The 8646-nt window shown below is 44.3% G+C and overlaps 1 long non-coding RNA gene across 1 annotated transcript; it reads right to left on the bottom strand.

The window, feature by feature from the left end:
* Positions 1-381: 381 nt before the first annotated feature.
* LOC128793805 (uncharacterized) lies at positions 382-6093 on the bottom strand. The gene is made up of 2 exons (XR_008432889.1): positions 5981-6093; positions 382-1049 (listed from the first exon to the last, which is right to left on the bottom strand). It is a non-coding gene; the product is annotated as an uncharacterized LOC128793805 (long non-coding RNA).
* Between the last annotated feature and the right edge of the window lie 2553 nt (positions 6094-8646).

The raw sequence follows: 8646 nt of genomic DNA, 5'->3' as shown, positions 1-8646 counted from the left end.
AGTTCCTAAGATTAATTTTGCAATATTTCCATCAGCTGAAGTAAGGGATACATAAAAGTCTGAAAATCTGACCCTGTGACTATAGTCACTGGTTTAGAGTTTCACCTAAAATTATATTCCAAGAATCTGATGGTTATTGAATGGCCAAAGGGTTACAAACTAGAAATTTGGCTCAATACAAGGTACAGAAAAAGACAAGTATGCTGCTTTTCAGATGTGAGAGACCTTGGTTGCTAGGAAAGCATTCAAGTGTTTGGTTATGTTTTCCTGGGGTGTTAACAGTGTGGGATAAACAGATAAACACCTCTTAAATAACATTTTCTTAAATAGTGAAACTATTCCCTAATAAAGAAATTGCAGTAATCACAGTCTGTAAAAATAGAGAGTTATGGTATCTATGTAATTAAAGTGCTGTATTTTTCCAATCAAAAATCTGCTGGCAAATATATTTTTGTATGATTGTGAAATCAAATTCTTGTTGAAACACAGAAAATTGTTGTCTCTCCATAACAGGGTAAGGAGAGAGGAGTCACATGTGTGATTTGCAGCATCCATAGCAAAATGATGTTCTTTTTGGTAGCTATGGTTAGTCCTGTGCATCTGCCAAGAGGCCCACAGGTACAGAAAACACAGCCAGCTTGAATCATTCTTCACTTTTTCCATGATGTGCCAGGCCAGCATGGTCTGGTGGAACTGTTTGCCAGTTCCTGTCCATACACTTGCTGACACTTCTCTGAGGAACCACATTAAGCAATTGCTTGGGTCACCAGATGTCTGTGCCTCTTCCTCCATGTGGCAGTGAAGGCTGGGCCTGGGAGAAGGTCCTGCCCTGCTCTTGATGTTGTTTGCACACTGCCCAGATTTCTTGTGACTTGTGTCAGTGTGACAAAAAGCCCTTCCCAGGCTCTGCTTGCTGCCTTAGATATAGGAGTGCTGTTAGAGATGAATAACTGCTTTGCAAGATCCCTGCCATTTTCTCATGCAGGAATTAGAGAAGTCTCAAGGCTAGTTTCACACTTGGGGCTCCTCTTTTTTGCCATTTTGTTGTCCTGCAAGGAAATAAGATACAAATTACTTCAAGCACAGCACCTTCTGCTTCAACTTTGATGCAAAGGCCTTATAATTGAGAGAATTTACCTGTGTAAAAACGGAAAGATTAAAAAGGCATTAAACAGGCATTTAAGCTGTTTGGAGCCCTACGTGCCTCTGTGTATGTATGTACATAAAGCTCAGCTCAGGGAATGTAGCAAAAATTCTGCAGCCTCCAGAGATACTCACAAATTTGTTCTGTATTTGCCCTTGTCTCCCTTTAAAAGGCTCTTACTGCTGCATATCTTTATTCAAAGTTACCTCTGGTGAGGCAGAGTAGGGGATAACATTTATAGTAATTGATAATCAAAAGGAAAGAGGAAACAAAGGAAAAGGCCAATAATGCAAGACAATTATTAAGTGCCAAATATAATTTGTCAAAGGAGTTCCTTTTAAATTGGATGAAGGCAGCGTTTTTTTCAGATCAATACTGTCTCAGTGAGTCCAGTATAGTTCTGGTAGCTTTTGGCTAACAAAGAGGAATTGATATGTCCTAGGTGTAAACATTAAGACCAAAGAACTTAGTGGATTAATAGACCTTGACTGTGGTCAGGTATTGCTGTAAAACTGGGATTGGCAATATTCAAGGCTTGAAGCTGGCACAAATCACATCCATGACCTGATTAGCTATGAGCCAGTCTCGTAGATCAGCACATCCAGAAGTTCAAAGCTCCACAGCAAACTTAGCTCAGTAGTAAATATTATCAAGGAGTACATGCCCTGGTTCTTGGTGATCTTATTGGGAAACATGTATTAAATTCATTCAGAGTTTGAACTGCCTATCAGACAAAGTGCATTGAGTATTTGAGCCAGCTGTTGCCCATCTTTATCCAGATATCTTACCCAGCCTGAAACATTTAATTACCAATATAAGGTGTTCTTGCTGTGACTTTAGTATGATGTTATATTCTTCCCAATGTTACTATGGATCAAATACTGTGTCTTATTTCAAAATACATGGTGGGAATAGAGAAGCAGGTGTCATACAACAGAGGAGTAACCTCATAACAGGAAATGGCGTTTCAACTAAAGCTTCAGAGGGGGAATGATATTCTGGGTATTTCGTAGACCAGAACACGCTGGTAGCTTGCTGACAGAGGCAAGCAGCTCCTTGTTCCTTAGCTGGTGTTCATTAGCCCTCACTGTGCCATAGGAGCCCCTGGTTCTGGCAGCAGAATTCTACATCTGTGGAAACAAAGCTGTCACAGTCTAAAGAAACCACAAAAACCTGTGCTGAGTCCCAAGAAACAGTGTTTGCACTGGAACTCAGGTATCCTCATTCACAGCCAGCACAGCTTACTAGAGACCAGACCCAGGTGGCGCTCTGGTATCCCCTGGGAGGAAGGAGTCATCCGTATGTGTGCACACCTACAAACCTCTGCATCTGGCAGCCTCACAGCTTCCTGAAGATAGTTCTGCAGCAGGAAGGAGCATCACAGCTGCATTTTTCATCAGGAGAATATGCTAATTTTTGCTGCAACAACTGTATATTACCTGGCAATTATTTTCTCCAGTCTCTTGGGTTCGCTTTATATGTGGTTGTGTTTAGAATTCCCAAATGACTATGTCATAGGTAGAAGATACCTGATAATATAACAGGCCCTTTCTTTTTTTCTAAAGCTGTATTAATATAATTTCTTAGGTGTTGTTGTGTCTTTCTCAGCGTCAATCCACTGTGAATCACGCAGACACATCAGGGAAAGAACAGAACCTGCTGCAGCCTGTGAGCAACAAGAAATTTCAGCTGGACCACTGCATAAGGGTTCTGCAAAACCACCAGTAATTTTTTATATTCAGAGTTAAATAGAGCAATAAGATGGAATTTCAGCTTTAGTACAATGGATTGCAGCTCTTCAGTCAATCAAATTATAGTTCAATCAGTTCATTTTAATCACTTCTCTGGAGAGAAGTAAACCCCTATGTTGAAGAATATGCAGCAATTTTATTGATGGAAAGTTTAATTGTTTCATTTTTCCTTACCGCCTGTAACATACTAGACTTTTAATCAGTGGGAACTGAAGTTATAATGAAGTAAAGTCCACTTTCCACAGTTCACAACTAGCTGAAAATAATTGGGTTGAGACTCCCATCCAGACAGTGTAATGCCTCTGGCATTTTCCTGAAAACTACACTTAATTGCTTTGCTGATGTTGTTAAGTGGTCCTAAGGGGGATGAAGTAGTAAAGCTGCTCACATATGCAGGGAAACAATACACAAAAAATGTCTTACAAGGTCCTTAAAGGAGGACCAACTAGTGACTAGAAGACAATATATTGCACTTTTCCCCCCCTTTTGGGAAAAGTGCAATATATTGTACCAGAGAGAACACACAGGAGAGGCTGATAAAATAAACTGGAAATTCTATAAACACTATTTTTATTTAAGGGCAGTAAGCTTGGGAGCCACAATACAGAAAACGTCAAGGCAGAGCTCTGCACTCAAAGGCTAGCCCAAGTTGGTTGGCATTTTTATGCTGAACACTGGTGAGCTGCTGCCTGTCTTCAGCACCTTGGCCTGAGGAACAGATGTACTCTTGTCCCCAGGGAGGGAGGACGTCTTGCTCTCTGTTTTCTAAAGTGACAGGATGTGAGCCAGCCATGAGCTGAAAGCCTTGTCCAGGCATCAGTGGGACCAGCACATGTAGCCTGTTAGGCTCTAAACATAGCCAGAGAAGGAATAACACTTTGGCACATCTCCTTATTTACTGCATTCTTAGGAGACCCTCCATGATTGTACGGCAGTTGTTTAAAATGATGAATTAACTGATTGTCTCAAGGATATTCTGATGAAAAAATGCATTAGCTGTTTAATGGAGAAAAATATTTATTTAAGCTACTGCCCACTGAAATCAGTGTTAGAGCTGGAGCTGTTTTGTGGAGAACTATACAGCTAATTTAGATTTTTTAAGTGGGGGGCTTTTGTTGGTTTTTTTTGTCTCTGTTTATTTAGATATGTGGGCACAGTAAAGTCTCTCTCAACAACCTGACATTCCTCAGCTGCTATTTGTGTAAACTTCAGTATGACCTTTGCTTATTCTGTTCTTGCTTTTACAGGCTCTGAATTGAACAACTACCCTGACAACTACTGATGACTTTCTAGAAAGGATCATAGGCAAAATTGAGACATGGGGTTCTAAGCTAAAATCTTAAAAGTTCCCTTAACCCTACATCTGAGCCCAGGCGCCTTCGAGAGTCTCTGAGTTGACACCTCAAATTTTGGCCAGCATAACTCTTCCAGCACCTGAAATTATGCTTTTTCCACTGAAACAGACTGAAGTCCAGACAGGACTCAAGAACCTTGACATGTTAGCCTGACCATTCCCCCTAATATTAATAAACTTTAACACGTATTTCTCCTATGGTGAAATAATCACCTCTCATGTGCTGGAACCGCCAACCATCTGCCAAGGAGATCAGCCCTCAGTGAGAAAGTGCCCCATGTCCAATTCACTCTGCTTGCCTGTCTCTGGGAGAACAGCTCAGCAGCAGCAGTGATTGGGCTCTGCTGTTCCTGGGCTCCTGTTTGCCATGAGTAACATGAATGGTTTGGAATGGTTTTAGCAAATCCATCAAATGAGGACTGTGTTGTGACAACTGATGGGAGACGGTGCTTGGGTTTTGTATTCTCAGAGATGCTGAGGGACTGAAGGAACCAGGGCAAATGTACAGTGCAGAGGGCAAATAACCAACCTGGTGTGGCTGGCTGAAATTTGCCTCTGTCCTGTCTGGCTGGTTTAGAGGGTACCCTGCCCTGAACCTTCTTTTGGGGACAGAGTTGCTGTCCCAGAAGTAGGAGTTCTTCCTGGAGCTGTAATGCAGTCCCATGTAGCAGCACAGCTGCCAGCTGGCCCTTTCTGCCAAGCACAGCTTCTTGCTGGGCCTCACATACTTTAAAGTCTTAGCCTGGGTCTCAGTGGAAACAAAGAGGAGAATGATTTGACACACATTCCCCTGATTTGACATACTGTGTGGTTACAACATGGTGTGTCCTCCACAAGAAATCCACAATACGTGTTGCTGTGCAGGCACAAATCCGACTGTTCCTGATAAACTGTTCATGTGGAAGAATACAATTTGCATGGTTGTCATCAAAGCCAGTGTATGTATTCATTTGTGGAAGCATGTCAGACACCATATGTCACTAATATGCCTTTGATATGATGGTGTCTGAATAATTTTTTTAACTGCTGAATGGCATATGTTTAAATGTAAGCATCTGTTCTGTGTCTGTACTGTCTGTACTATTTATTATTTATTTGTTATTTTATTTTGACTAAAAGTTTGATTCAAACCTAGAAAAAGTGTGGGACTCATCTTATTTTTAAAGAAGTAGAGTTTTGGTAGTATTTCAGAATGTGGCCAGTGTGTATCTTCTCACAGACGAGAGGGTCATTTAAAAGAGAATTTTTCCCTTTTCAGTAATCTGAAAAAAAATCAGTTCTCAGGCAAAACAAATATTAGATTTGACTACAAGTTTGTTAAATGAAAAAAATATTGTTTTAGTGTTGGGCAGTTTCTGCAGTGTATGGATTTGCTGAAAAGAAGTCCTTGTAAGAGCCATATGTTACACCATGGTGACAGTAAATTGGTTCTACCCAGAAACTTTTCTCATTCAGTTAAAGGACTTGCTGTATAATAAATGACTTAATAAAGGAATGAAATAATACAATATGTTTGTTAGGCTATTCATTATACAAGGGGGAAACTTAAAACCAGTGTCACAACAAAGGGACTCAAAAGTAGTTATTGCAACTCATCCATCAGCTGAGCCACTGCAGCACCCTTCAGGAGGCTACAGCCAGCCTAAAGGGCACAGTTTGGGCAAAAGAAGGGAATGACACTTTACCATGATAGGAAAACAAGAAGAGACTTTACAAGCCAACTGGGGATACCTGAAGAGTCCAGACAAGAATGTCCAGTGCTCCAGTGCAGGAGGGGCTTAAGAACCACTGCAAAGGGAGCAGCTGCGCTGGGCTCACCAGTGTGATGGCAGGAAGAAGCAGCCACGGTGGCACATGGTGGCAGGAAGAGGCTCGTAAAGAAGCAGCCATGGTGGCACATGGTGGCAGGAAGAGGCTTGTAAAGAAGCAGCCACGGTGGCACATGGTGGCAGGAGAGGCTCGTAAAGAAGCAGCCACGGTGGCACACTGAATTGCAGAGCTACAAGTACCCACTCAGTGACCCCTCCCGCCGAGCTCTGTGAGTGTCCCACGGCTGTGATGTTCTGCCTTTTGGTAAGAATAGCAAATGTCAGCTCTTGGTGGACTTAGGCAGCCTGGGCTTCATATTCTGTTTGTAAAGTTTGGCTCAGGCCTTTAACAGACCAACAGCCATTGCATATAACACTGGAAAATCAAATCTGCCTAAATCCAAAAGCTTTATGTCACTGTCACGGAGTTGTAGCTTTTCATAGCCACAGCTTAAAACAAACCACATTAAAACAAACCACGAACGGCTGAGTGCAGCTGGTTTGTAACACAGGCCTTGAGTAGCCCAGAGCGCACCTGCGGCCATGGCAGAGCCCTGCCCGGGCGGCGGGGCCGGCCGGGACCAGGGGCCTCGGAATCAGTCAGTGCCATCTTGTGGCATTTCAGGATATTGAAAAGCCCCTGAGCTACAGTAACTGCAAACGTCCTTGGAATCCACCACAATTCCAAAAATTGCAATGGTACCGCATACAAAGCCCGTACAGCTACATTTGCTTGGTCATAGCTGCTGCGGCTGTGCATGGAGAGGCTCAGCACCTGAATGATTAATGAGGCAAACGCCTACCAATTATGGCTCATTGGAGGGGCACAGATTAATGCCTGTAATTAGAAATCCCCTGAACAGATGGAGAATTTTGCAATATCAAAAGCCTGCTCCTTATTAGCCATGCCCTGCGCTGGGCAAGTGGAGCGGCAGGCCATGGTCTGCCCTGCACGGCCCTCTCCTGGGGCAGAGCCGGCACCCGGGCCCGGGGCTGCTCCCGCGGGACCGCGCCCAGGGCTGCGGGGGGTACCGGCAGCTCCCGGGGCTATGGGGAGTACCGGCAGCTCCCGGGGCTATGGGGGGCACCTGCAGCTCCCGGGGCTATGGGGGGTACCGGCAGCTCCCGGGGCTATGGGGAGTACCGGCAGCTCCCGGGGCTATGGGGGGCACCTGCAGCTCCGGGGCTATGGGGGGTACCGGCAGCTCCCGGGGCTGTGGGGAGGGGCACCGGCAGCTCCCGGGGCTATGGGGGGCACCTGCAGCTCCCGGGGCTGTGGGGGGCACCTGCAGCTCCCGGGGCGATGGGGGGTACCGGCAGCTCCCGGGGCTATGGGGGGTACCGGCAGCCCCCGAGGCTATGGGGGGCACCTGCAGCTCCCGGGTCTATGGGGGGGTACCTGCAGCCCCCGAGGCTATGGGGGGCACCTGCAGCTCCCGGGGCTATGGGGGGGTACCTGCAGCCCCCGAGGCTATGGGGGGCACCTGCAGCTCCCGGGGCTATGGGGGGCACCTGCAGCCCCCGGGGCACAGCTGAGCCGTGCTGAAAGCCTCTGGGCTTTTAGCCCCCATCGCCTGCCCAGCGGGGACCCTGCGAGCAGCACGAGTTTGACGCACAGAGGTGGCTGCTGCTGCTGCATCAAGCCCTTCCCTCCAGATCCCCAACACTCATTCCCGGGACGCCAGCCTGAGCCTGGGACACAACAACAGCTGCTATTATTGACTCAATTTAAAAAATTTTAGAAAAGTATTCCTAATACCTATCCTGCTCTCCCCACCCACTTAAATAGGTGGAAAGGGCCCATAAGCCTTCATGTTATCATTTTGGACATATACTAACCATATAAAATGAGAAAATGTATAATATAACTTGATAAACACTTAATACCGCCCTACTCTATAAAGCAATTTATATACTATAAACACAGAACACATCCACTAGATAAAGTATTAATGTAAGTAATGTAAGAATAGATATAAAGGTATATATATAAAATATGCATATAAATAAATAGTTTATAGAAGTGAAAATATATGAATACAAATAAAATATTATAATAAATGTATAAGCAATAATATATAATTTTCTATATATTGTCTGTATATGTATAAATAGAAAATGTGCTGTTTCCCAATAATGACTGCTGCAGTACCAGAAGAGGACACATACTGTTCCTAGCAGTGTAACATCTATTGCATAAAAAGGAAGGAAATCATAGCAACTTGAACAAGATTAAAACCAGCTCTGAGGCCCATTCAGTCAGCTGGTGGCCAGAGGAGCATCCTTTCTTCACTGCACTGAGGGAAGGTGGGCAGACCCCTGTCTCCCTGTAGGTAACACCATGGCTCACTAACACCTTTAATTCTTGTCTCATTGCCCACTCTGACACTGGTCAAGCATCCCAGACACTCACCCAAAAGGCTTTTTGGGAGTGGTCATGGTATAGTTACAAACTTAGAGTAATTTCTGCTTTCTACCTTCTCCCCTTCTATCAGTTATTCAGAGATTTTTCTTTTTCTTTCCATGACCCCAGATTTAACTTTTTTAAAGGAAAACACAATGTCAATTTTATAAAATCTTCTGAAAAGA

The sequence above is a fragment of the Vidua chalybeata genome, chromosome 11 (assembly GCF_026979565.1).
Source record: "Vidua chalybeata isolate OUT-0048 chromosome 11, bVidCha1 merged haplotype, whole genome shotgun sequence".
In the NCBI taxonomy this organism is placed as follows: domain Eukaryota; kingdom Metazoa; phylum Chordata; class Aves; order Passeriformes; family Viduidae; genus Vidua; species Vidua chalybeata.
This window is presented reverse-complemented; position numbering and strand designations above follow the sequence as displayed.